This window comes from Coregonus lavaretus, assembly GCF_964263955.1.
Source record: "Coregonus lavaretus genome assembly, chromosome: 31".
NCBI classification, from domain to species: Eukaryota; Metazoa; Chordata; class Actinopteri; order Salmoniformes; family Salmonidae; genus Coregonus; species Coregonus lavaretus.
The window spans coordinates 33,115,085-33,142,511 of NC_140018.1; the positions used below are offsets into that span (position 1 = coordinate 33,115,085).

The 27,427-nt window shown below is 43.2% G+C and overlaps 1 long non-coding RNA gene and 1 pseudogene across 3 annotated transcripts in view; one reads left to right on the forward strand and one right to left on the reverse strand.

Moving 5' to 3' along the window:
* Positions 1 to 2,520: 2,520 nt before the first annotated feature.
* LOC311106363 lies at positions 2,521 to 3,571 on the forward strand. Of its 2 annotated transcripts, none has more exons than XR_014610314.1 (2): positions 2,521 to 3,189; positions 3,303 to 3,571. It is a non-coding gene; the product is annotated as an uncharacterized lncRNA (long non-coding RNA). The 2 variants fall into 2 exon arrangements; XR_014610315.1 differs by having other exon boundaries at positions 3,321 to 3,571.
* A 1,519-nt stretch (positions 3,572 to 5,090) lies between these two features.
* LOC311107166 (transport and Golgi organization protein 1 homolog) overlaps positions 5,091 to 27,427 on the reverse strand; it is a 30,531-nt pseudogene continuing 8,194 nt past the window's right edge. Inside the window, exons 3-23 of the transcript in view lie at positions 22,009 to 22,148; positions 20,845 to 20,976; positions 20,693 to 20,714; positions 20,474 to 20,562; positions 20,290 to 20,365; positions 20,098 to 20,208; positions 19,603 to 19,674; positions 19,383 to 19,487; positions 19,149 to 19,271; positions 18,883 to 18,964; positions 16,680 to 16,732; positions 16,466 to 16,556; positions 16,238 to 16,376; positions 15,854 to 16,052; positions 15,589 to 15,656; positions 9,264 to 9,352; positions 8,677 to 8,791; positions 7,818 to 7,889; positions 7,666 to 7,712; positions 6,151 to 6,520; positions 5,091 to 6,020 (exon numbers count right to left, since the gene is read on the reverse strand). The product of the transcript in view is annotated as a transport and Golgi organization protein 1 homolog (transcript). The remainder of the gene's footprint in view (positions 6,021 to 6,150; positions 6,521 to 7,665; positions 7,713 to 7,817; positions 7,890 to 8,676; positions 8,792 to 9,263; positions 9,353 to 15,588; positions 15,657 to 15,853; positions 16,053 to 16,237; positions 16,377 to 16,465; positions 16,557 to 16,679; positions 16,733 to 18,882; positions 18,965 to 19,148; positions 19,272 to 19,382; positions 19,488 to 19,602; positions 19,675 to 20,097; positions 20,209 to 20,289; positions 20,366 to 20,473; positions 20,563 to 20,692; positions 20,715 to 20,844; positions 20,977 to 22,008; positions 22,149 to 27,427) is intronic.

A 27,427-nucleotide genomic window follows, 5' to 3' on the forward strand; every position in this document is an offset into this window, starting at 1 on the left:
TGATTTAGGTGACCTACACACATTAAAACAGATATGTCCAGCAACAACATGAAGACAGGGGCAGCATATAAGTCAATACCAGAAGCATTTATTGACTGATCTGGGGAGATGGATTCCAGTTTCTGTGACAGATTATAAATAATCTCTGATGCCTTTGTTATATTAGCTTTTGGTTGAATGTACTGTCGTAGTAAATATATAATGTTATAGCTTGGTCTGACTAAAATCTTGTGCATGACCCATTTTGTGTTGGGCCTTTGTATTCAATACAATGAACAAGAGTCCTATCTTGTCAGCCTTGTCAGCAGGTGGCTAAGGATAACACCCACGCCATAGGTCTCTCAGTTCTTCCAACTCACGAGTTCTTGCCCTGAGGACACACACACACACACCCACACCCACACACACACACACACACATCATCACTGATAAACACACACACACACACACATCATCACTGATAACAAACACACACACACACACACACACTGATAACAAACACACACACACACACACAAATCCTCTTCTCTTAGGCTGAACATCTGAAGACAGAGAACCCGACTCAGAGCCAATGCAACAGTGACACTAGCCTGGAGGTGACATCGCCCAACTCATCAGGACCAATCAGAAGATCAGAACTACTAGATTCAACCTACTTCATTTTATTGTATAAAATGTCAGCACACAATGTTTAGGGGCTCTTCTGATAAACTCCCTACGAGTTTGACGAACGGGTCCGTGCACGCGATTCCAGATATCTTTACCTCTGAATAAACTGCCTTATATTATACAATTATCCACCTTGTCCAAAAGTCTCTACTTTTTCTCCGTTCTCCAATAAACTTGTTTTATCAACTATAGTAAGGTTCAATGACACAGAAAGCAGTTCAATGTCGGGGTACAGAGTCGCTCTCTTACCAGGATCGCGGTCCGCTCTGACCAGGGTGAAGGTGGCCGGCTCCACCTCTCTGTCCGGGACTCTGTCATCCAGTCAAGTCTCCCAGCTGTATTGGGATTCCGCTGCCAGCAGCGTTTTCATTATTTAGTCCGTTCGTAGCGGGTATGTACACGATCAACAAGATCAGTCCAAAACCGAAGATCAGTCCAAAGCAGAATGTTTGCAGAATGTTTGTAAACTAAGTCTACAAATTAAAAACATAAAATAACGCCACACTGCAGGTCGCAACATAGACGCTGGTAGCCGCCATTGTCTTAGTTACGTTCAACGTTACGTCACGTATGATGAAAGCGCGTAAGTGCATGCACACAGACACCCATAGAGAATGTATTGAAAGCTTTGAAATGTGAAAAAAATAGATTTTACATGACAGGCTATGAGAGACTTCTGGGCGATTTTCAACCTGACTGAAATCGCCCAAAAAACGGGCGGGGCCATTTGAAGCACGACTTTAGCCTGATTTGACATTTAGTGGCTGGCAGATCAGACGTGAACACTGATAACTGCTGTTGCCGTGATATAATTGATTAGAAAAAAAATCCCTTCCTTTTCCCGTTTGGCAGTGCGTCGCCCATATCGCCCTATTGAACAAGCCGTCCATGGGTGTACATAATACCATTCCAGATATACCATTAATAATCAAATCAGTCAAGTGTTTTGGTAGCAGTAAATATTGTCTGTGGGTACAAAGAAACGCTCTGGGACCTACTCAGAGTTAAACAAATATTTCTCACCAAAGCATACATTATCTGAGCGCAATGATATAAATGTAATGCAAATACGGTCTTTAATCATGTGCAAGAAATATCAGGTTCTTTTTTTACTTGAAAATAAATTGACAAATGTGATGCATCCCTGATGTAACATAAGAACAAAAAAAAGACAAACAAATGTGAAGGTAATATGACAGGTGTTCAGTTAGTGGGTGATTAATGGCTTTTCACATGTAATATAGCTATCCATACAAAACAAATACATTGAGCACTATCAGACATTTCCTTTAAACTAAAATGGATCTGGGCCCGTATCCTTAAAGATTCTGAGAATCCTCTCAGAGAGCTCCTAACTTAACCTAAAAATTCCTTGCCAGGAGTTTTAGCTTAGAAGTGATTCCAGAACATTTTCAGTGAACTCTGAGCCAGGAATGGATGAAAAATCCTATCTTAGTGAGGAGGTGTGGTTGACCCCGTTGCTAGGTATGAGTCATCATTTCAAAAGCCGTGATTGGTTGATCCTACAAGTTTGATGAAAATGAACTTTTGGTGATAATGAGCAAAGGATGTACCCTCAAATCAATAAACATAATTATACACTCTAATCTTATGCAGACTATAATTGTAAATAATATTTCACATTCAAGAAAATATCTGGAAAATGAATAGTAAGCTGTAGGGGTTATAGCCTAACATTAGAATCTAAAATATGTGATAACTTAAGCTCATTACACCCTGTTCAAATAATGATTTGTGTCTCATTTGCTCATATTAATATCCTAGCTGGCATATTTTGTACTTTCACTTCCATATGGACCCCATTGAAAACAAGATGGCCTATCTCAAGGGGCTGTCCTTAATGAAGTAGAAATTGCAACGTTACAACTCAGTGTGAACTTAACGAGGGTAACACAGCTCAGCTTTTAACAATGTCTGTGATTGCTGGCTGGTCTTTTTATGAAGGCTTGTTAACAAATATCCTACAAACACAGAAAATGGAGAAAAAAAGGAATCGCAAGCCGAACTGGACTGAGGAGCAAGGTTTGTTGCTGGCCCAGTTGGTGAACGAACATAAAGGTATGTTACGAGGAAAATTTGGCCCAACTGTCACTAGCCAAGGCAAGAGGCGCGCCTGGGACACAATATCCCAAACAATCAATGCCTCTTTTCCACTGGTGGTGCGGACAGGCGACGATTGTGAGAAAAGGTGGTATGTGCTGCAGTCCAAGGCAAAAGATGAGATTGCAGCACACAAGCGGGAATCCTCACTCACAGGTGAGCAAAATACTATGGCCTACCACATAATCTGGCAATTTGCTCCTGCTGGCAAAGTTAATTTACATGCCTAAGTACTGTGTTCATTGACTGTTTCTTTCTAGGGGGTGGACCACCTGCAAAGCGGCTGTCCCAGGTGGCCGACACTGTCTTTCAAGTCCTGGGACACTCTGAGGTCAGTGTCACCGGGCTGCCAACAGGCATTGACACGTCAATGATGCAGGCCCTTGAAATGCAGCAAAGGTAGGACACAGGGTTATTCATATCAACAGTGTTTATTCATTGCAGAAGCCATTTCATGTGTTATCCATGCTCATTGTATTAAATTAATTTAATCAAAACAATAATTAAACTAGGCCTATGTATTTCTGTAGCATGGAGCCATCACAAGAACCGGGCCCATCAAGTTTGCCGCCTGAACCATCTGCAGCTGCTACTCAGGATAGCCCGGCGGATCAAACACCATTCCCATCCGCAGCACCTGCTCCGTCAGCATCCCTGCAGGAGAGAAGATTGCAACTCACAATTGATGTGTTTGAACAACAAAAAAAAGTCCTTTCCCTTCAGGAGGAGTACTACCGCCTTAAAATTGAACACCTAAAAAATAAACCATTTAGAGATTGTGTTCTGTGTCTTGCATTTAACAGTTGCAGGTGATGTGCAGTAAAACTGTGGTAGTTCTTAATACCATCACAAGTTCTCAAATGACATGGGGCTACAGCTTGCCTGAAATGTAAATTTGTGAAGTTTGCCCTGTAAGGCAGTCCACTCTGGGCTCGGTTCCCCTGTGGAATGTGAATATCTTCTTCACCACCATCCTCATCGTTGTCTCCATCCTCATCCTCATCGCCATCCTCCAGAGGTTCTGCAATCTGTCTAACCTTGCAAATATTGTGTAATATTGCACAGGCTATGATGACTTTGCTGACTTTTTCAGGCCTCAGCCGCACCTCTCCGTGGAGAACATGAAAGTGCCTCTTAAGCTGGCCTATGCCACGCTCCACCACCGCTCTTGTTGTCTTGTGGGCCCTACAATAGAATACAGACCTTTAATTATTTGATGGAAATATTGCACTACTTGGATGCTCTAACATATTGCTTGCATTTCATTTCCATGATTTTTGTATTGTTTGGCTTACCTGTTATAGTTTAGTTGGGGCCCTTGGCGTGGCTGGAGGTAAGGTGTAAGGAGCCATGGTTTGCATGGGTAGCCACTGTCCCCTAACAAGTGGCAATTAGCTGGCACATAGCGTCTCTCAAAAAGCTGTCTGATGCCACTCTCGGAGAGCATTCTCGCATCATGTGTGGAGCCTGGCCATTTAGCCACAATGTCCAAAATCTTCCAGGCCGCATTGAACACTATTTGCACATTGATGCTGTGGAAATTCTTCCTGTTAACAAAGACAGCCTCGTCCTCTGATGGCGCAATTATTCTCACATGTGTTCCATCAATTACACCCACAATGCCAGGGAATCCTGCAATGTCCATAAATGCCCTTTTATGTGTGTGTAAAGTGCGGGCATCCAGCGGGAATGAAACAAATTGTGTCACAATATTAGGTTGTGACAAAGCTGTCAGTGTTTGGGTGATGACTCTGCTGACGGAGGATTGGGACAGACCCAAGTCATCACTGCTGCATTGTTGCATTTTCCCTGTTGCCAAATACCTCAGGGTTGTGATTACTTTCTTCTCCGGTGTAATAGCATTGTGGCGTCGAGTTGGTGAAGTAATTGCATCTCTAAGGAGATCCACCACAAACATGATTCCTGCACGATCCAATCTGTAGCGTCTCAATAATTCCCTGTCATCCAGTGTTTGCAGGACATCTCTCCTGCCTCCTCTGTTGGCCATTTTGTGCAGCTGCTTAGGGTAACTCCTAAGCCACTAAAAGTCCTCTTCCCTGCTCTTAGCAGATCTCGCCTTAGGAGCCCTTTTAAGCGCTAGGACTCTTGAGGAATAGCTTTTATATTAACTGGGATTTTCGTGTCACTTTTAGGGGAAATTCTAAGAAAACGTCATGCCTCTGAGAATTTTCTTAGAATTTGGCCGCTAGGAGCCACTTTTTGCACAAAAATTCTTTAGAGATACGGGCCCTGAAGAGTTGTCATATGCTTCATATGAACAATAGATAACATAACTGCAGTACTTTTTACCAGCTTTATTAATAAAATATCCTAAGAATAGTAAATACATCTCTGACTATCAATTTACACAACCTTCCTTTTCAGTTCATTCTGAAGAGACTGTTTTGGGAAGAGTTAAGATAATACGGTACTTCTGAAATGATTGATACATTTTTTAAAACATTTTTAGTCATTTAGCAGACGCTCTTATCTAGAGCGACTTACATGATCAATTAGGGTTAAGTGCCTTGCTTAAGGGCACATCAACAGATTTTTCACCTAGTCGGCTCGGGGATTAGAACCAGCGCAAGCAACCCAAAAGCTTGGGGCCCCTTTATTTTTAATAATTTCCATAGGAAACCATGATAACATTGTGAAATTAATACAAAACCAACATAATACCCTTTTAAAAACTGAAAATCCTCAGTCATACAATATAAATGTTATTGCACAATAGGCCTTCTTGCAGAGTGGCAAGCCTCAGTCACTACTCAAACATACGAAACATAAGACATTGATTTTCTGATGCTTTAATAGGAACACTAACATTTAAGATACTTTAAGAAAAGATACTTTAAGAAAAATAAAGAGATGAATCGTGGTTGATTAAATGTAGCCGGGTCGTTAACGGTTGGTGGGTGTCTAAGGCTCTGCCATGGCAGAGCTGACTGAGTCCTGTGGGGCAGCTGTGGCCTGCTGGGAGCTGTAGTCTTGCCCCTGGCCCTGGGAGCCAATGCCGGGCTGGGGGCCCACAGAAGAGTCATGGCCATGGGGGGCCTGTGGCTGCATGGGGGGCTGCCCAGGGAAGTCTCTGGGGCCGCCGTGAGGAGGGTATGGGGCCGCCCAAGGGGGCAGGTGCTGGGGTGGGATGGAATGATCACGTGGTCCATAGTGAACGTAGGTACGTGGGGGTCCCATGGGTCGGGCCATAGGAGTGCCGCTGGAAACACCTAGGTAGAAGGGAAAACAAATATAATACCATAGTACCAACATAACAATAGCATTACTAACCACAACTGAAATACTAATAGCAAAGAGTCAACTTGAGGTAAAAGCTGGGGGCCAGAATTCACCACCTACCGAATGGGTGAGGCACCGGTCCATAGTGAGAAGGTGGAGGAGGGCACCGGTTGTGTGGGGAAGGGGGACTGTAAGCACCAGGTGGTGGAGGCCGATATCCGGGTGGGATCATGGGACCAGGCGGGTGTCCGTTAGGTGGTGGGGGTCCGGGAGGCATCATGCCTGAGTGTCCGTTGTCTGGTCGGTACACGGGAGGCATGAAGGGTGGGGGTGGGGGAGGAGGGATGTGGTGGGGGCCGGGGCCGGCAGGGGGATGGTAGCAGAGTCCGGAGGGATAGCTGATGATTGGTCTGAGGGGGCCGGGGCCTGAGTCGGGGGGGGAGCTGATGGGAGAGACCAGGAGGGAGCCAGGACCCTGAGGTCGAGAGTTCTGGAGGAACAACAAACAAGAAACATTAAAACGAAGAATAGCAATATGTCCATTGTGCTTGTAGCCCTGTTGCTGGCACCAACAGTGAAGACCCCTTTCATGTGATTCAAACAGTTTCGTTAGGTTAGAACAAAACAAACACAATCATGCACATGTGAGAAAGACAACAATAACCCACAATAAGTCAAGTTACACAGTTCCACAAGAATCACACTGATTTCGGAATCAGGACCGTTTCCACAAAGCATTAACCTCAAACACACACAGCTTTAAATGATAACACATTTGAGATATCCATCATGTAGTTGTGCTGAAGTTAAGGCTTTGTAGAACAGTGCCACCATTTCACTCAGTGGGGGTCAGAGGGAGGGTGTCTTAATGTAAGGAACATGTAAAAGCGCTTACAGACGGGCCGCGGTAAGCGGCGAAGGTATCAGACTTCAAATGGGAGTAGAGGGGCAAAACGCAAGCAGTTTTGCTAGTGGCTCGGGTCGTGGTACTCACTCCAGTGAGCGGCGCCGCTGGCTCGGCACTCAAGGCTTCAAAATATTAAATTAGCTGAAGTCTTGAGCGGCACATGGTTGACCAATGAGCAGAGTTCATCTTGCCAACCAATCAAACAATGTTTTAATGACAACCTTCGAACTGACAACAACCGGGGACCGCTGGTCTCTACAGGATTTTCTCGAGGTTCAATTGCCGTTTACCGAGACCCGTCTGTAAGCGCCTTAAGACAAGTAACTACGCATGTCAGAATCCAGCCAGCAATGTTAAGTCTGACAACCATGTGAAGCCACTACCCAGCTGCCTGCCACTCCAGCCACTGATCCACAGCTGGGGTAAGCATGCTCACACACACATCCGCAATCCTTGCCACCGCTGCCTGGAACATAATACTCACTGCCTCTGGGTTCTCTGTGGAGGCCTGGTCCTCAGCCTGTGACTCTGACTCTAGTGGAGTGGTCTGCTTTAGTGCAAACACACCCACATGATGGAGGAACAGGGGAAAGAGATGCACACACCACAGTAAGTACTGAAGGGGTTTCATTGAAACTTTCCTTCTCTAGTTCCATGTCACTTTTTCCCTCCTGACATGGTTACGTAATAAGGAAACAAATAAGCTGTGGAAATTGACTGAAACTTACCGAGCAGTCCAGATTGCTTAGTGAGGATGTACGTGGGGCCATTGTGTCTGTGGAGGAGCAAAGGGCAGAATGATTAGAGGAGATTTAGGATAAGGGCACAATTAGGGAATAATACTACATCAACCCTCAGTGACTACAAATATAATCTCTACCAGGTCTAGCAGCCACTGGGTGTTTGTGGTCAGGAGGGTAACGGCCGTGAGGGTCAGATGGAGGTCGTGGTCCTATTGGACACAAAATACACGGTGATGCCATATTCTCATCTTCTCGAATGCTAATCTTGGCTCTCCTGGTTGTCATTAGAAACCTGACTCTAGACCACGTTGCTGGTTCATGCTACCATCTATTTATAGCAAAGTCTGGTCTATTTGCAGTCCGAGGAAAATGTTTGGTCATGTCATGGTAGGATATTACTCTTCTAGAACTAGAACACTTGCGGATAAATATTAATACCACATCTCATATGGTTTTAAAAAATAAAGCAAAGGCTAAAGCTTTTGTAACCTAACGAGTTGCCCCTTACATATGATCTCACAACAGCTGAACACAACAAAAACAACACCATAGTACTGGAAGAGCAAGAGGCGTTATTCCAAATTGTGAAAGCAAATGAAGGCATGGGAACATTCTGGATCATCTGGACACTCAAACACAGGTGAGAAAGATGGGTATGGCAGTAGAGGGATAAAAGATGGCAGTGAAAGAGACATGAAAGAATGTCATAGAAATCAAAAAGGAAGTAATCAGAAGACAAAAAAAAGGAAGAGGAAAAGGTCAGAGGTGGGTACCAACTAGGAGCAGGATGAGAGCAGTAGGAAGAAAAATAAGGAAGGGAAATGATTGAAACACCACAGGGGAGGTGAAGAAAGGGAAAAAGGAAAGGTGAAAAAGAGAGCAGCGAGTCGGGGCATACAAGGGTGAACAAGGAGGGGTTTGATTGGCTGAGGGATGGTACTGCTCGGCCAATCAGAAGGGCCAAGGCTGTCCAGGGCGAGGGTTCAGGAGTCTCACCGTAGAGCTCGTTCCTTCGCCCCACGGGGGCAGAGGGGGGGCGCCCGGGACCCTCTATCATGAGAGGGGGTGGACGGGGCACCGCCACTCACAGGTGAGGGCCCGTACGAATCACCTGTTTAGCAAAAGCATTTAACAACCTTTAAAACAACAAAACACACAACCAACACCACACAGCCAAATACCGCTGTCAGTCTCTCCACATTGGACCAGCTTCAAGGAATTCAAATCAAAACATCAGGAAAACATGCATTTCAGAAAGTAGAGATCAAACAGCAGATGGGGTATCAGACAGTCAAAACATCCAAGAACTAATCTGAAATGCAGTCACAGCTGAAATCCAACCGACAAGACAATAGAAATTAGCCCTGCCAGGTATGAAACACAGTGGGCAGTTCAGGAACGTTACAGAACGTTCAGATATAAATATATGATTCTCTGTCTTCAAGAATAGAGTCATTTCAGCCCTATTCATTTCATTTCTATCTGCAAGTTATATTCTGATGATTTTGCCTTACTGAATGCGCCACAGACGTGCCAGTCGCCAGCACGAAATAACAAAGGGAACTCTGAGGATTGGTTCTTACCTCGTCGGAGAGGCATGGGAGCCATCCCAGGGGTGGGCTTGAACAGAGGCCTACGGAGCTCATTCAGCTTGCTGGACATGTCAGTCAGTCTAGGGTAAAAAAGAGAACAGGCATTTAGCTTCTCAATACTGTACCTCCAAACCTAGACTAATATAGCTTACTGCATTTCAGGGCTCAAAACTGCGACCAAAACACTTGCATTTGCGACCCTTTGACTTGGCAGTGCGACCAATTTTAAATTGGTTGCTAGGGTGCCAGTGAATCTTTTTTAGCCGGTCACGTTAGTTTTTGGTTCACAATTTGCTTATTTTTTCTTTATTATTATATGATTGTGCAATTGACCAAAAATAGACCATATGAACGGATCTGTGTTTCTGTATGATATGTTGGATTAAGGAATAAAGACAGACACCAATGTTCAGTTCAATAGCCTTGTTAAGCCTTGTACAAATCCCTACGCGTGGAGTCTGGGGAACAGTCCAACTAGTCGATTACCTATCAACTAGACTCCGTAACATCATCCTTTTCAATAGAAAGTGCAAACATAACGGCATAACATTGCGTTCTTAACAGTCAAGTCATAACAATTGAAAAGCATGACATTTTCTTTTTACTTCAGCTGTCATCTTCCTTTTTAAAAATTTTTTTTATATTTTTTTTTATTAACAGACAACAAGTTAAGTCTCTTGCTTACAGAGTAAGCCTGTCCGGTGGCTTGCACAGCCGACCCACCCGTGAGTAAGTATTGGCTCTGACAGGGGTAGGATTAGGGCCACGAGCTGGAGAGTTTGGTGGGGTAGAAGCTTCACCTTCAGTTGGCTCATGTCTCAATTCTGCACCCCTTACCCTTAGGCCTGGACTGTGATCCAGCTCATCTAAGTGAGTGTATGGCATGTTCTGGTTTGTCTGCTCTGCTACGCGCAGATCCACCCGATTGCGACGATAGAGGGAGCCACCAACATCCACCAGGTAAGAACGTGGTGCAACTCTCTGTAGGCATGTGCCCAGCCTCCAAAGTCCTGTGTGGTCTCCCGGCAGCGGTTTCATCCTTATAGTTTCACCCACCTCCAGCTCTGGTAGGTCTCGAGCAGTCCGGTCGTAGAAGCACTTAGCGAGCTGCTTTCTGTGACGCAGTTTGTCCGTGACGCCAACCATGACGCAGGGCTCAAGTAGCTTGTTAGCTACGGGGATAGTAGTCTTCAGACGTCTGGACAGAAGGCGTTGTGCTGGGCTGCTGTCCATGTTTTCGGTGGGTGTGTTCCTCCACTGTAAGATCGCTTTCCATGGGTCGTTGCTGTCGCGCAAGGCCCTGCTTAACAGGTTTTTTGCAATCTTGACAGCTGATTCTGCCTTGCCATTTGCTTTTGGGTGTCTTGGAGAGGAGGTCACGTGGTCAAACTCCCATTCTGAGGCGAAACGCTTGAACTGTGCAGTGAATTGTGGGCCATTGTCCGTGATTACCTTGTCAGGCTGACCTTGCCTTGCAAACTGCGCCTTGCAGCGCTTTATGACCGTCTCTGCGGACAAGTCAGGGAGCAGTTCAATTTCCCAAAAGTCAGAGTAATGATCAACGAGGAGAAGATAGTCCTTTTGTCTGTGGCTGAATAAGTCCATGCTGATGATTTGCCAGGCCCTTGTGGGCAGTTCGTGTGACATCATGGTTTCCTTTTGCTGTTCATGAGCGTACTCGTTGCATGTGGTACAGTTGCTGACAAAGTCTTTAATTTCTGCTTGCATGTTTGGCCAGTATAATGTTTCACGAGCCTGACGGTAGCATGCGTCACCTCCGACGTGACTGGAGTGTATGCGGGTAAGCATCTCTGGACGTAGTGATTTGGGAATAATGACCTTCTGACCTCTGAACAAGACGCCATTTTGCACACTGATCTCATCTCGAAAGGTCCAGTATTCTCTCACTGTGAAAGGTGTCTCCTCTTTCAGATATGGCCAACCTGCTAGAGCCATGGACTTCAGTGACTGTAGGTGTTCGTCCTTGTCAGTATGTTGCCTGATCTGGGCTAGGCGGTGATCTGTCACGTTTAAGTAGTCTGCCTGATTGATCTGTTGAACATCTTGTTGTTCCTGCTGTAGCGAACAGATGGCCTGCCGCTGATAGGCAGTGCCTCTACCTGTACATTGTGCTGTTGCCCTGCTCAGTGTGTCGCTGATGTACATCTCAGGTCCTGGCTTGTAAATGACCTTCAGGCTGTAGTTTTGCAGAGTCAGGAGCATACTTTGAAGCCTCTTGGGCGCGTTGAGGAGAGGTTTACTGAATATGGCAATGAGTGGTTTGTGGTCAGTTTCAGCGGTGACCAGCTCTCGACCATATAAGTAGTGATGGAATCGCTGGCAGGAGAAGACGATGCTGAGGCACTCTTTCTCAATTTGTGCATAGTTTTGTTCGGTGGGGGTGAGCGCTCTCGAGGCAAACGCAACGGGCTGGCCTTCCTGCATAAGGCAGCATCCAAGTCCCCTTTGGCTAGAGTCGCTCTGGATTGTGACAGGCTTCGTGACGTCGTAGTAGCGCAACACTGGCATGGATGAAGCCAGAGATTTCATCTCCTGCACTGCGGCCTCGTGCTTGGGTAGCCAGTGCCATGGTGTGTCTTTGTCCAGCAACCGGCGCAGAGGCTCACAGACTGCTGATAGGTGTGGCATGAACTTTGCAAGATAGTTTGCAAAGCCGATGAGACGCTGTACTCCTTTTGCATCAGACGGGTTTGGCATGTCGAGGATCGCTTGGACCTTGTCTGGGTCCGGCTTCAGGCCTTTTGCCGAGAGAATGTGGCCATGGAAGTGGACGTCTTTCACCTTGAACTGCAGCTTCTTCAGGCCAAGACGAAGCTTAACTGATCGGCAGCGCTCCATCAGTGCCAGGAGCTTCACATCGTGGTCGCGTTCTGCTTCTTCGTCTGTTTCACCACAGCCTACGATCAGGATATCATCGGCGATGGGTTCAATGCCCTTGAGCCCAGCCAGTAACTCGTGCTGCTTGCGTTGGTATACCTCAGGCGCCACTGAGACACCAAACGGGAGCTTGAGCCAGCGTTTCCGACCCCAGGGGGTCCAGAAGGTAGTCATGAAGCTGCTTTCTTCGTCCAGCTTGCATTGAAGGAATGCATCTCGGGCATCCACCAAGGTGAAAATCCTGGCCTTGGGAAGCTTATAGAGGACATCCTCTAGTGTCGGCATGATGTAGTGGGATCGTTTCAGTGCTTGGTTCAGATGCTTTGGGTCGATGCAGACCCTCAGCTTCTCTGGTTTTTTCACTATGACCATATTGCTGATCCAGTCAGTTGGTTCAGTCACAGATGTCATGTGGCCATCGGCCTCATACTTGTCCAGCTGGGCCTTCACAGCCACTTTCATTGCAATGGGCACATTGCGAGGAGCACACTGGACTGGAGTAATGCTCTCATCCACTTCAAAGTGTACCTCCCCAGGCACTGATTCAACGGGCATGTTGAATACATCGTCATATCTGCTGAGTAGTTGTTCTTTGGACAGGGGTCCATGCTGGACATGATCCACAATGTGCAGGTCATTTGGTACAGTGAACTGCATCAGTCCCAGGCGTTCGCATGTAGAGCCTGAGAGGAGAGGATTTTGACTGGTTTTCACAATCTCGAACTCCAGCTTGTGTTTGCGTCCCCGAATAACACATTCGGTCTCAAAGGTGCCCATAGAGCTCATTAGTTCTCCTGAGTACAGCTTTAGTCTAGTATCGCTGGGAAATAGATGTGTGTCAGGTGCCAGATTGATTTTGTCTTTGTAGCTCATTACGTTGCATGTAGCACCCGAATCCAGTTGACATTGTTGTTGCTTGTTGTGTAATCGTAGTGTCACAAACCATTTCTTCCCTCTTGAGTGTACAGCCCCAATGGATTCATGCATGTAAATGTCACTTTCACTGTTCAGCTCTGAACATTGAGTAACATCATCAACACAGTGAATCTTGCCCTCACTCACCCTTCTTTTGCTTTTGAGACACACTTTTGCAAAGTGATTATTAGTTCCACAAGCTCTGCATGGTTTTCCATAGGCCGGGCAGTGCTCTTTGCCACGTGTGTGTGTATTCCCACAGTATTTACATGCTACGGGGCTCTCTGTGTTCACCGTTCGTGGTGAATTACTCTGCCTCGATTGGTTTTGTCTGAATGTCTGCCTAGCAACAGCGTGAACAGTATCAACGTCGGAGCGTGGGGTTTCCGTTTCCATTGCTCTCATTCTCATGTCAGTGACTTCAGCAGTGCGGCACATTTCGATGGCAGTTACTAATGTTAAGCCTCTCTCTCTCAGTAGACGCCGGCGCGTATTGTCATTTGCAATTCCCAGTACTATTTTGTCACGAATCAGTTCATCTTTCAATCCCCCGTATTCACAAGTGGCGGATTTCTCTCTCAAACGGGTTACAAAGTTGTGTACTGACTCACCCTCTTCCTGTTTGCAGCTTCCGAAAACGAACCGCTCGTAAATTACGTTTCTGGCGGGTTTGAAGTAATTCTCCAATGCATCCAATATAGCCTTTGCATCACACTGTTGTCGTGCCGTGAGGGTGAGATTGTGCCGGTAGATATGCCTGCATTCGCTGCCCATTAAACTCCTCAGAGTTGCCGCTTGTACCTCGTTGGGTTTCTCATGTAGACCGGTCGCCAGCGCATAGTCCTCGAATTCATCCCTGAAGTTGTCCCAATTAGTATTCCAGTCCCCTGTGAGAACCATGTGATTTGGTGGCGGAATGTTCGCTGCCATAGCAATGGAATAGGAGATTTCTTTGTCTTCAGTCATGGAGGTAGGTAGTGATGCTAGCTAGCCAGCTAACACGAGTTGATCAGTGTTGTGAGTAGGAAACGGCTTGTGTTCGCATATGGAACGTAACTGCGCCTATACTGTACTTAGCTACAAAAATAACAAACGTGTGTTTTCCGAGCCACTTCTGATACCATGTTTCTGTATGATATGTTGGATTAAGGAATAAAGACAGACACCAATGTTCAGTTCAATAGCCTTGTTAAGCCTTGTACAAATCCCTACGCGTGGAGTCTGGGGAACAGTCCAACTAGTCGATTACCTATCAACTAGACTCCGTAACAATCTGCCTGTCCCCATTTTGAGTGAGCAATAGGTGAGAGGTGCATTCTAATAAGCACAACCATATGACCGTTGCTTAAAATGCAATTGCGGGAAAAATACAGTTTGCAAAGCAACTACTGTTGTTCTAGTTACAGAGAGGAGAGTCACTGCTTTCTGTGAGTATATAATTACATTTCTCACCTCTCAATATGGAGTTCATGGCACCACTTTACAACTGGAGTAGGCTATGTAGTATATGGTTTTGATGCGCCGCGGAGCGCGCCATTTGCGGTGAATAAGGCTACATCAAGTAGCCTGTATAGGCCTAGAGCTGGAAGGTTTTTGTAGGACATTACATTCGCTAATATATTAATGAATTAGCCTACATTGGCTATCTAGTAACATTATCATATTTAGAGTTAGCAATCTAGATAAGTGTTTTGAGTTGCCACATCCTCAGGTGGTGAATAATATAGCCTAGGCCAATATGCACAAAGTTGTCCAAAAATAAATCGGATCATTTTGGATTCTATTTCGACAGGTTGCACATCAAAATACCAACCATGCATTCCCTGGATATGTTAGATGAAATATCTTACTTTTTGAATCCTAGACTACCATCTCAGTTGTCTTACTTGTCACAGGATTATTTATTTTCTTATACTGGCTACTGTTGATAGTGTACAAAAAGAAAACTAGCATTCCTCTTGGCTGGCCTACTGTAGACATATTGACCTCTGCTTTGAAAAGCAGTCTGTCTTAAAGGGACAATGTCCTATTTTGAGATGTAAAAAAATATTTAAAAGACAGGCCTACTTTAGAAACAAAATTCTGCAATTAATGCAATGCAATTCTAACGAATAGAATAATGTCTTACATTGCAAAATTATATCATACAGCTTTTTAATACATCATTAATTAATATCCAAATGTAGCCTATTACTAGCTGAATATAGAGAGAAAGCATGCTTCCCAATGCATTTAAAAAACAGTTCACGTTGAACCCTGAGTAAATATATCCAAATCAATGTAGGAACACAAGGGCATGCTAATTTAAAAGATGGCTAGTCATTATTAGCCTGGTTCTGTATGGAATGCAGGTACATTATGGGACACAGGTCAGGTCACCATCTCTGTGCAGTGGCGAAAAATTGGTGCGACCAAATCATGTGCTGGTGCCATCAACTGAATAAGCCTAGAGCCCTGCATTGGTATAGCCCAATTGAGTCTGTTGTATTAGTGTTGCACTCACTTGTTACGAAGGTTAGTTCTTTCCTTCTTCTCGTCCAACAGAGCTCGCTCAGCAGCACGTGCAATCACCTAGAGAGAAGAAAGAGAGACATTTAAAATCTCCTGTTTTGGACTAAATTCACCTTACAATTTACTGGCCAAACAGTAGACTTAAAAAATGTTCTTGTCCTACTGTATGTGCCATCGGTGGGGGTTGAGAAATGAGAAAAATACACATTTCCATTGTTTCTGTAACAAATGGACTAATAAAGTTGTACTGTACATACCCAGCTCTCGTGGGATTTCTGCTCCTGCTCAATTATCTGGGCTTTGTAGGACTTCTCGGTCCGTTTCAGCTCGTCCTGGATCTCTTTGATGCGCTGCCTATGCACCTTGACCTCCTCCTCGGCCTCTAGGGCCTTGCCGTCCACCTCCGTCAGCATGTCTTTCTTGTTGCGGCGCTCAAACTCCTCCTTGGTCAGCTTCCTGAAAGGTGACACACAAATTAAATCAAACTCTCAATTTAAAGTGCATTTGAAAACCTCAAACTTCACAATAAAAGAATACAGTAAAAGACATTGAACAATGTTTTTTACATGCTGTGGTGCCACTGAGAACAAACCCTACAACGGTATTAACGCATGAACTGAACTGCTTCTGGTTCTACTTACTGCTGCAAAGCATTCTCCTTCTGCTGGTACATCTCGGTCATGATCTCGTTCTTCTGCTGCAGGGTGTTGTACTGGTTCTCCAGGTGGTTCCTGTCACTTTTCACCAACAAGATGTCATGCTCCAGCTGCTGATATTGTTCTGTGGCGATAACAAGTTGATAGTGTTTAGAGAGAAAAGGGAGTGATGCATTTCAAACTCTAGTTGCTGGGATAAAGTGCTTGACATACCTTCCAGCTCTTTCCTGGCCTTCTCTTTGTTCAGCAGCTTGGTCATGAAGCGATCGCGCTCTTCCTCCACGACAGACAGAGTGGTCTGGACCTGTGGTAAGTTGTGCCAAAAGTTAGCGTAAGAGTTGACACACTTCTTGGTTCTGAGCATCAGTTTTATTGGCTTTCAGGTACACAGAAATGTTGGTCCGTTCAAGAATGAACTCAGTCTTACCCGAGAGACGTCCATCATTTGCTTAATGCGGTTTTGGATGACGGTCTGCTTGTCTGAAATGGATCAAACATAATTGTAAACACATTACTGACACGTTTCAGGGAACTAGGCGTATGTCGTACGTCACTACTTCACAGGAGAGGCATTTGAATGTAAACATTTATCAAAATTAGTTTTTTGGCAGAAATGCCTTCTGGAACATGTGAACTTTCATGTGCCTTAATAACAAACTTGTATGCCATCTGTAAATACAAATACAATTGTTAAATTACGAGCCTAGTTGGTTTAGCCACGGAAAAAGACAGGAACCTTCCTGCCAGCCATGATTGGCTGAGATAATGGATGGGCTGGACATAATGAGATGAGTTTGGATTGGTCTGCCATGTAGCACGCTTCTGTCTATAACATGAGCTTCTCAGTATGTGTAGGTAATCCTTTCTAACTTTGCTTTTTTGAAAGATGCTCTCCACTTTCTGGAGAACCGAGCTTTGAAATCCAGTGGAAGCATAGTATGATAGCTAAGGAGATGGAGAAAATGTTGTTGTTTGATTGCAAATATGTGGAGGGAGTCGAAAAGAGAACACACAGAAAGAAGGCAGTTGTATAAAACACCCGTCTCCGGATTACATCTTCAAACTAAGGGCAACCATGGCATCCATGACAGAGGGAGAAGTGTTCATCCATGTATTCAGGTAAGAGAGTCTAGCTAGCTACATTTTACGATATTCTAAGTTTCTAATTTTGTCAGAAATTTGTTTTCATTGCAAAATAAAGCTTACTGTTAGCCGGCTGGCTCGCTAGCTAACGTTACGTGTATGATCTGTGTAGTAATATTACTCGTATCTCAGAGCCATTTGCATCGCTAGATATAGCCTAATGTTAGCTAGGTAGCATTGAACCTAGTTGGTTAGTTTTAGCTACCAGCAGATTCATACAGGGTAGTAACGTTGAGTTGGAATTATGGTTAATTGTTTAGCTAGCTAGTCTAAACAAAAGACTCCACTATGCAAGTAACCATTTCACTGTACCATTTACACCTTCTGTATCCTGTGCATGTGACAAATAAACGTTGATTTTATATAATGTGTGTGTTTACCAGAGATGGTAATGTGAAGAACATGACCGGCACAAAAGTCAAATTTGGATATAACGTTAGGCCAACGAGACAGTGTCCAAGTTCTAAAATTCTCAGGTAGAATGCCCTGCTTTTACTTCATCACACTCACAACCGTAAGCTATTTTCTGTAATTATCTCGCCCTTAACTTGTAAATAATGATCTTGTTGGGAGTTTATTTTCCTGTAATAATGAATACAAATTAGCTAAAGTTAAGACGTTGTCAGCTATATGATATGGTCATTATTTGAACTGGCTAGCCAGCTAACTTAACATTAGCTAGCTGCTAACAAGCTAGAAACTAACCAAAACATTGTTTAGAAATTTGCTTTTAGTTGCCTGGTTTGCTAGATTGACATAACTAAATTCATTTTTAAACAGATGGGTTTATTGGTGTTCAAATACAACAGTTATGCTATTTTGGACCACCAGGCTGCTGATGTCATGCAGCCTGTTGTTTTTGTGTTTATACTTTTTCATAACGACAACGACAAGTTTGATGTCGGACGACAATAGAATGTTCATGATGTCACTGCGACAACTGTCTACAGACACGTCGATAGACGTAGTATAAACTACCCTTTAGTCTTGAAATCTTTGGTTGTTTAGTACACTACAGTACTCACTGTTTAGCACATGTGAATCCTTAAAGAGAGGGGTGGGGCATTGGCTTAAGAGGGTGTGAACGATGCTGAATGGGTATAGACAAAGAGGAGCTCTCCAGTAGGTGTACCAAAACATTAAATTGATCATTTTGTCAAAAGTGGGGTTACAAGTTTATCAACTTTCAAAGCAGAATTAATTTCCCATTGTTCTTCAACTGTAGTGTATGATATACAATTTTCTAGCTCTGAGTCTCTACTTTTATCCAATGTAAAAAACATAAGAGAAGGCTGGTGGGAGGAGCTATAGGAGGACTGGCTCACTGTAATGGGATAAATGGAGCGGAGTCAAGCACGTTGTCTCCATGTGTTTGATGTGTTTGGTACCATTCATTTTATTCCATTCTAGACATTACAAGGAGCCCGTCCTCCTATAGCTCCTCCCACCAGCCTCCTCTGATTAGGACACTGTGTCAGATGACTTACCATTAGAAGCTTCCCCGTTAGCCACAACTCCATCTTTCAGATCATCGCAGGCCTCCAGGTCTCCTAGCAGGTCAGACAAAACCTGCCAGAGAGGGAGAGAACCACCAATTATACACTACACTTTTCCCCTGGAATCAGTCAAGAAGAAGGATTTTTCTTAACATAATACAGGTGCCATGTTTCTTTGTCATCAGGGTGCGTTTGAGAAGGTGTGAAAAGGAATTGATGCGGTGTAACAATATCGTAACTTTAAAAAAATAACTCACCTCAACGTTGTGGTCCTTCTGAACGAGGGAATCCTCCAGGTCTTTCTGGGACTTCTGGTAGACTTTGATCTGCTCGCTCATCTCCCTGTATTTCTCCTCCCACAACTTGGCAGCATGGTGCAGCTGTAACAAGGACATGAGGTCATAAAGACAGTTCTATGCAGGCCCTGCATGGCCAATGAGTCCTACACATGAGGCTTCAAGTGTGAATCGTTGTTCTGTATTGGTACTCACTGAGAGGTTCTCCTCCTTCAGGGTGGCAATATCCTTCTCCAGAACCTGGCGCTGGACTTTCTGGGCATCTTCACGGAGCTTGGCTTCATCCATCAGAATGGTAGCCTACAGATTCAATGACAAGGATAATTAAAGGAAATGGACACTTTACATTTGATTGTTGCAATGTTAACATATTTGACATGTTTTCATTGGGCATGTTCACTTATATGAACTATACCTTTGAGAGTGCGTCCTGGGTCTTCTTCCTGCTGCGCTTCAACTTCTCAATGGTTTTGTCCATTTCAGACATCTATGGGCAAAGATAATGATAAGCATAATGACAACCATCTTTCTCTGTGCTCACCAACGAGTCATCCTATTTAGGCTAGTAGCTGGCTAATAGTAGCTGCCTATGCTGTCTACATCAAGAAGCAACTGCTCTCTAGGGTGGTTATCTCTCTCGTTTGCAGGCTGTCCCTTCCTCTCTGTAGTCAATTACCAAATTTTCTGCACTAAACTATGTTGAATATTTATTTGCCTGTTGAAAATTAAAACTTCGTACAACGTCTCAAAGTTTGTGCTTGATTTGATTTCTCTAGAGAAACGGCACATTGAGCTCACAGAATAAAACAAACTTAATTGAATTAAAAGAATTGAACAGATGTCAGACAATTGGTTGTTTTGAAACCAGGGAGAACATTTTTATTCCGGCTAATCGCTCAATACTACTCACCACATCTTCATGTTTCGCAGTATTGGCTCGCTCATCGTCAAAGGATCTGGCGAGTAAGTTATTTTCCTTGTCCAGGCGCTCATTTTGTCTCTCCATCTCTTGCACAATATTCTATTGGATAGAAAAATAAAATGGTGTGTCAATTCAAACACTATGGAAAACAAAAAATTAATAAAAAATAGTCAGCATGACAATGTTCCTGGATCTTCTCCAGAGATGAAGTGGCAGATTTCTCAGATTGCTTTTGCTTTTCTTTAAGTTCTTCGCCCTGAGGGGAACCCAGTAGAAATACATTATCAAAACATTGTTATGTCCCTTAATTCACGTTGAACCCAAAATTCTGGATCTTGGTCAGTGAAAAGTCTCTGCAACTTACCTGTTGCTGCAGTTCAGCGACCTTTTGGAGTATCTCCTTCTTCTCTTGTTCAAGCCTTTCCATCCTGTCCGTCATCTCTTTTTCAGTAGCTAATAAAACACATGACAAGAGTATGAATTCAGACATGGTTTACACGTGACAAGGACACCAGCCTGTAGGCAATATGAATGAGGATTCACTATGCACCATAAATTGCCAGAGAGAAGTAGAAGAACTTACTTAGATATGACTTGCTTTTGACCTGTGAGAAAGGGAAAAGAAAAGTGGCAGCAAACAGCCTCCTCAACAGTAGCATACGATACATCATAGAATAACATGAAGCATTCAGATGATGAAATTATGAAAGCAGTGACTGTACAACAAGGACTTACAGATAGAATGCTCCTCCAGAAGAGGAAGAGGAAGCCGATGACCCCGGCACCTGCAGTGACCAGCACGGGTTCCCAGGACACGCCGTAGAAGTCTGGACCTGGCTTCCATTGCTCTGGCAGGCAGGTGACCATCTGGGGAGACACACAGGCCCAATCAGTGTTACTACAGCACATGTCTGGCTTAGCAAATAAGTTGGGCAATAGTTGGGCTGAGATGACAGAGGAAAATCAGTGATGTTAAACATTGAACTAAACCATCAGGCATTACAGTGTTCTGTTTAAAAGCATGGCTAATGGTTATCCCACTGAGCACCCTCTCAGTCAATGCGAAGCACATCTTCAGATCAAATCAAGGTGGGTTTAGAAATAGACCTAGCCTATAACCCAGTTGTTGATCAAAATCAATAAAGAGAGAATATTTGCCTTAACCTTACGTAATCAATGGGGATTGGATTGGCCTGGAGCCCTAACACTGTCCAACCATGGAGACCTTTGCACAATGCACGTGGCATACAGGCACAACACAGAACTTCCATCGCAGTCGCTCAGTGAAATTCAGGGATTAGCTAAATGAATCACCACATCATGGATCTAACTAACAAGCCTTAGGCCTAGGATTTAGAGTGCAAAAGATTACATTGTGTGCCCTTTCACCCTGTAAGATGGGCAATAAACAAAACAGATTATTGCATAACATCACTAGACATGAGCCACATGTATATTTAAATGGCCTGTAACCTCAGGTGATAGTTATGCAAGGGGAACATGTCAAAGTAAAATTCAACAACTTGAAGACAACTCTCTATCTGATACACAGATAGAGGAAGAACAGATACTGCCAGTCTGGTAAGTGTGACATTTAGTTTTCTATGAGGAAGAGGGCTGGCAACTTCCACTTTGAAAACATCGAAACTAAAGAGCAATCTAGTGATCCATTCTAGGCTGCAACTATTGGGGAAACGCATTAGGTATTGGAGGACAAGATCATTCCCCAAGACATTGAAGCTGCCAACATGATTCAGTTTCAATGTAGCTAGCAAGCCAGCCAGCCATACGGCGGCCTAAGACTTGACTAGCCAGCTAGCTACAATAGCTATTATAGAAAGAGTTCAACAAGATATCCTCCATACATTGGCAGTATCAACACTGTAGCCAACTACTTACATATTGAAGTTCCGTTAGAAATAATACGTAGAAGACAGACAGTTGATCAGATTCTGTCATCAGGGGCAACGTGGGTAAAGGGGTTGTTTCTTCCGAATCCATCGCGACGCTACCGTACGTTAGTTTGACAGCTGAGCTGGCTATCTGATGTTAACTAGGCTATTCAGAACGCTGAATAAAATATGATTATTGCATCACAATATACATTCTGATTCGGGTTTATCACGTCTTTGTTGGATAGAACTAAAACATTCCACAAGTTTACTGACAAGTGAGCGCAAATTCCCACTCGATTTCTCCATTCAATTTGCCTATCTGACTCCCGCAGATTTATTATGATACCTCAAAAGAACATGTAGATTATTTTTCAAGCACTGGGTACTGTCAAAGTCGCGTCAATTCAAATCTGGTATTAGGAACAAAAGAGGTCAACACGACTTCTAAGGTATACTAGTTATTTTAATTAATGCAAAAACCTTCAATGGTAAATATGATGTTTCGTATATACGGGCTCTCTGATATGTCTCGCAGGACACTCCAGAGAACTAACTCATTGTTCCAGAAAACAATACCCAAATACTCTGACAGAGGAAGTTTCCCACTTCTCTGCTGGCCAATTAGAGTAAAGACTTGAGTGGTTTAAACTTTCTCAGCCAATCCGTTGATGCAGGGGGTTGGTCTCATCTCTTCGGCGCCATTTGTTACACACTTCAGGCAGGCACAAGATTATCATAACAACCTATCATAGTGAGAAGAGCCAGCTCCCTTAGACATCATTCCCATGTCAAAGGAAGACTCATAAATCACAATGAACTATTATAGTCTAGCATTTGAAGACACAATCCTTATCTTCTCTTCACATCAATTACAGCCTGCCAGGTGTCACAGCCTACATTAGCCCAGTCAAGACTGCATTCTTTCTAAGTTAGTCATCCCATCAGTTTAGGAGAATAATAAATCCCTAATAGTCCCCCTTTTCACACCTCATAAGGTGTGATTCAAAAAACAAGAAAATACTGATTGTCATTCATTATTAATACAATACAAACAAAAAATCACACTTTTATTAATAGGCCATAATGATACTAAAAAATGCAAACCCTCAGTCCATCTACACCCCACTTGCAAATTGTTACCAGTCATCAAAGAACTTCAAACCATAAAACACAGGATTAATAAAACACAAAAGATAAGACTATTAAAACATAAAACACAAACAGAGAAGTATATTTTGGCCCTCTTTAGACACCCTCTAGTGTCACTCCACCAAGCCTGGTAGGTCATATCCTCCATTCCTAGGTTGGAGTCCAGGATTGGGCCTTATCTCACCATCTGTGGGAAATCACCTTCTCCATCTCCTTTCTCACCAAACCTCAGACACAGGAAATAAGACAACATCCACAAAGAACAAGTATACCCATAGAAGCTATAACTTCACCCAGAATAGTTACAACAATAGTTTTCCATTTATCAAATATGTTATCAAACCAACCGTTTATGGAGCTATCAATATCAGATCTCTCAGCCAGTTTGTTTGTCAGTGTAGTTACTCCCATGAAGCTCTTTTGTCACTGACCCGTCCGGTGCTATATTGTTTGAGGATGAAAATACAGCACATAGATCCAAACAGAACACAAACTCCACCCCGCTCAGCCAAAAGCATATCTAAAGCTATTCTATTCTGCCTTGTCATTAAGATAGTTGCCGCTGTCTGCTCATCTAATCCCTTTATTGCATCATAAGTGTGGTTTATAAATCTTTGCTGGTTATAGTAAATATAATTTATCCAATCTACGTTTTTATTAATTGTTGACCACCAAAAAAAATACTTGATTCAAACTCAGCTGCGATCTGATTCCTAGCTTTGAATTTTTCTGGAACCTCTCGAGTTACTCCTATCCCATCAAAGGATCCTTTCATCAAAGGATCCCGGGAGGAGGTCCTACTTTCTATTTGACAACTCACCAGTCTCTGACACGTTTGATTGTTTGCGAATGTAGGTGAGTTCACAATCAGTTATCACCACACAACCATCAGATGTCAGCACGGGCCTGGCTTTAGTTCCTACAATCCTCTGGCTGCAACAAAGAGGAAAGATTAGTCATGTTTTCTTTCAGTTGTGATATTCTCTGTGTAGGAGCAGGAGCTAAGATGCCCTACTCTGTATCCTATCTTACTAGTCCTAGAAAAACAATTAGAATCCCCTGAGACTTCAAACGTAGGCAACCTAGGTCGGAATGACTTTGTTATCGGGGGATACTGATAGTTTAAGTTACTACAATACTCTTTCACCCCATTCCCAAGTAGCTTGTATGGAGGATAAACCTGTTTTTGCGTACTTCAGACATTCAGACAGTACCTACCCTTCTATGGGTCGCACTGCCATTTCTGGTAATTCCCTACCCTCACAACACTACACCTGTCCCCAAACTGTGTATGGAGATCTACATATCCCCCACGCTCTCGATATGAGCAACTACATAGTCCCAGGATGTACACGGCGACACACATACAGTGATGTCCTCCCCTAAAGTCCCTAATCTTCCCCTTTCCCTACGTCTAGCTGTCTCCTATGCCTTCATAGACTGTGCTCAGGTATTATTCTATCAACTTGTTTAAGGTTAACTACTACTTTTGGCTGATCAGAAGGGTTTGAGTGTGTTAGGAATATGGCCCCCACAATCAGACAGCTACCTACCGTCAGGAAACCTGTGAATCCCCACCCTTGCCCTGAGAACATGTCAGACGCCAACCCATTACTTCACCTTCTACCAAACTCACACAGGGATGATCAGACAGGGTAAGGGAATCTTCGTTAAGGAGCCAACCCCCGAGCCCTAATGGTGATCGGATCTTTCTCCTAACTCTGTGTTTGTTCATCAGGTGTAACTGGGTTTACCTTTTTGCAGTGTGTGACATGCACCCAGATGGATCTAATAGGACTTGATAGGGCCCTTCCCAACAGGCCTGCTTCCAGTTTTTCTTCTTTTAGGGACTGGATCCACACCCAGTCTCCTGGTGTGATAGAGTGGGTCACCTTCTCCTTTAGTTCACCTGTGGGGCACAAAACCTCTGACATACGGGTGTGGTTAATAAACTATCTTCACACATACATGTTGAGCTCTCAATTTCTATTGTTGTTTTTTCTTTTTAAGTAATTTTATTTATTTAATCCTATCATTCCCCCTTTTTGACACATGATTTGCCCATGTGTCAATATTACCTTTCTAAACCATTCCTTATGTAATTTATCATCCTATTGCCATGCCTTTCATTTTTGGGATTATCTTTTGCTTCTTTATTGCTCCTCCCACTTCCTTTGTCTTTTATGGCAGTTAAATTAAACTTTCATCCAGTTCAGAATCAATTAGTAATCCAATCAATCAATCTCTTATCTTGTAAAAACACTTATGTTTAGTTCAAACTCTGTTCTACCCAGGCTCTCCCGGGCTTGACCTGAAGACTAATTGTTGGACATGACAAGTCTATTTCTTAGGTCACCTAAGTCTTCTGTCTAGCAACAAAGAATAAAAATATCTATGTTCATGATTAACCCGGTTATATCTAATAGCCCACCAAAAAACCTCATCATCTTTAAATCACTACCAATGTCATATCCCTCGTTACTCTCTACCATTTGGATAACATCCCTGATGTATGTATGTCTCCTTAGAGTTCCAAATTACTTTACCATGGGCTACCATTGCCTTCCCATAGCTAAGATCACTTAATTTACCCGTATACAGTACATAATGGAGTACGCAAACTTTACAGCACTTTATCATTACCAATTCTTTTTGCTCACTTTGTGTCCCTGTTCTGCCAGGAAGGTTAACAATTGGATTGTATCCCTCTTACATCCCTCCTGAGTGGGATTAGCCAATAGAATATCATCTACATAAACTAACATTTGCTTCCTTCCCTAGGTTCAAACTTTCCCACATTTTTTGTTATAGCCTGGGCTAAGATTGTAAGACTTTCTGAAACTAACTGTAAGTCCATGACCATCCTCCAGTCGGCGCTAGGTGCCTTCTTTCTAACAGGAAAATATTGGAGAGTTGCATTGTACCACATCTCCAGGAATTATCACCCCTCCCTTAAGTAAATGCTCAAATGTAGGTGTTATCCCTTTTATTGCTTCTGGTTTCATAGTATATCATTTTTGGTATGGTCTATTATCGAATCGAGGAATCACTTGTACTGGAGCTACCCCCTTAATTAGTCCTACATCTGTTGTCCTTATGACCATAATTTGAACGGAATTGCTTCTAACTCAGCCTCCTGTTCCTGAGTTAAGAAAATCTCTTTCTGTCATCCGTTAAAACTTATCTCCAGATGGACACTGGGCTGGATTTTTGCTCTCCAATTTAACTTTATTCTATATCTCCCAGTGGAGTGGCCATACTGATCCCCAATTGGTGTATTCTGCCAGTCAGTAATGTTTTCCCCCTGTTTTATCCATATTACCTAGTGATAACCATTCCTTTGAATGTTCTTTCACTAGGACAACATGGGGGCTCCACCTTTCTCTGTACAGCCTCTGGCTCTGTGAACCCATTTTAACCCAATTTGAAAAAACAACAATCACAAAGAAAGAGATGAGCTAATCTCCCTCTCCTAGTTATAATCTAAAGATGGTATTACACACAAAACATGATAGATATTCCCAGTCTTAACCCATCAATAATTGTTTGTATCATTCTAATTCCTCCTAACTAATCCATTAAACCACTCAAAATTCCTCGAGTATACAATGATTATTTAATTGATTACCCTAACTCTGCTACATGTGATCTCATCTGAAATGATCCATTTATCAATTATTTATTCAACCCCCTAGGAAAACCTGTCTTCCCTTCTATTGTTCCTGTCCTCCCTGTAAATGTCATATTTGAGTTTTTAGCCAATACAATCACGGTTACATCAAATGTTCCCTCATTTAATGGTATTTTCTTCCTAATATAACTTCCCTAAATGAGATTAAATCCCCTGCCTTCCTCTACTATCCTTATATCATTACTGGATCAATGATAATAACCGTAACAACTATCAACAACAATTGTAATAACTATTTCACATTAAATTGTGTCTTTTTTTCTGATTATGCTACAATTGTAGCCTATTCTATCGCCCCAGTCCAAAATATAAGTCTATGTAACAAATCCATAACCCACTACAGGCTGGCGCTATTCCCCAGCACAACAGCCAATGCATACTTTCATCCTAACCAAAATAAATTATCGTTTTATAATCGTCCAATTATTTTGTATTTTTCCCGCTAACCCATTTCAGTTCGCTATTCAATTTATTTAACTGTTCTCTCTGATTAGGCCCTAATTAATAAAACAAATACTTGCTATCGTTGGTAACATATTTTCATAGACTTTTCTAGAATACTTCTATTTAAGCTATCTAATTC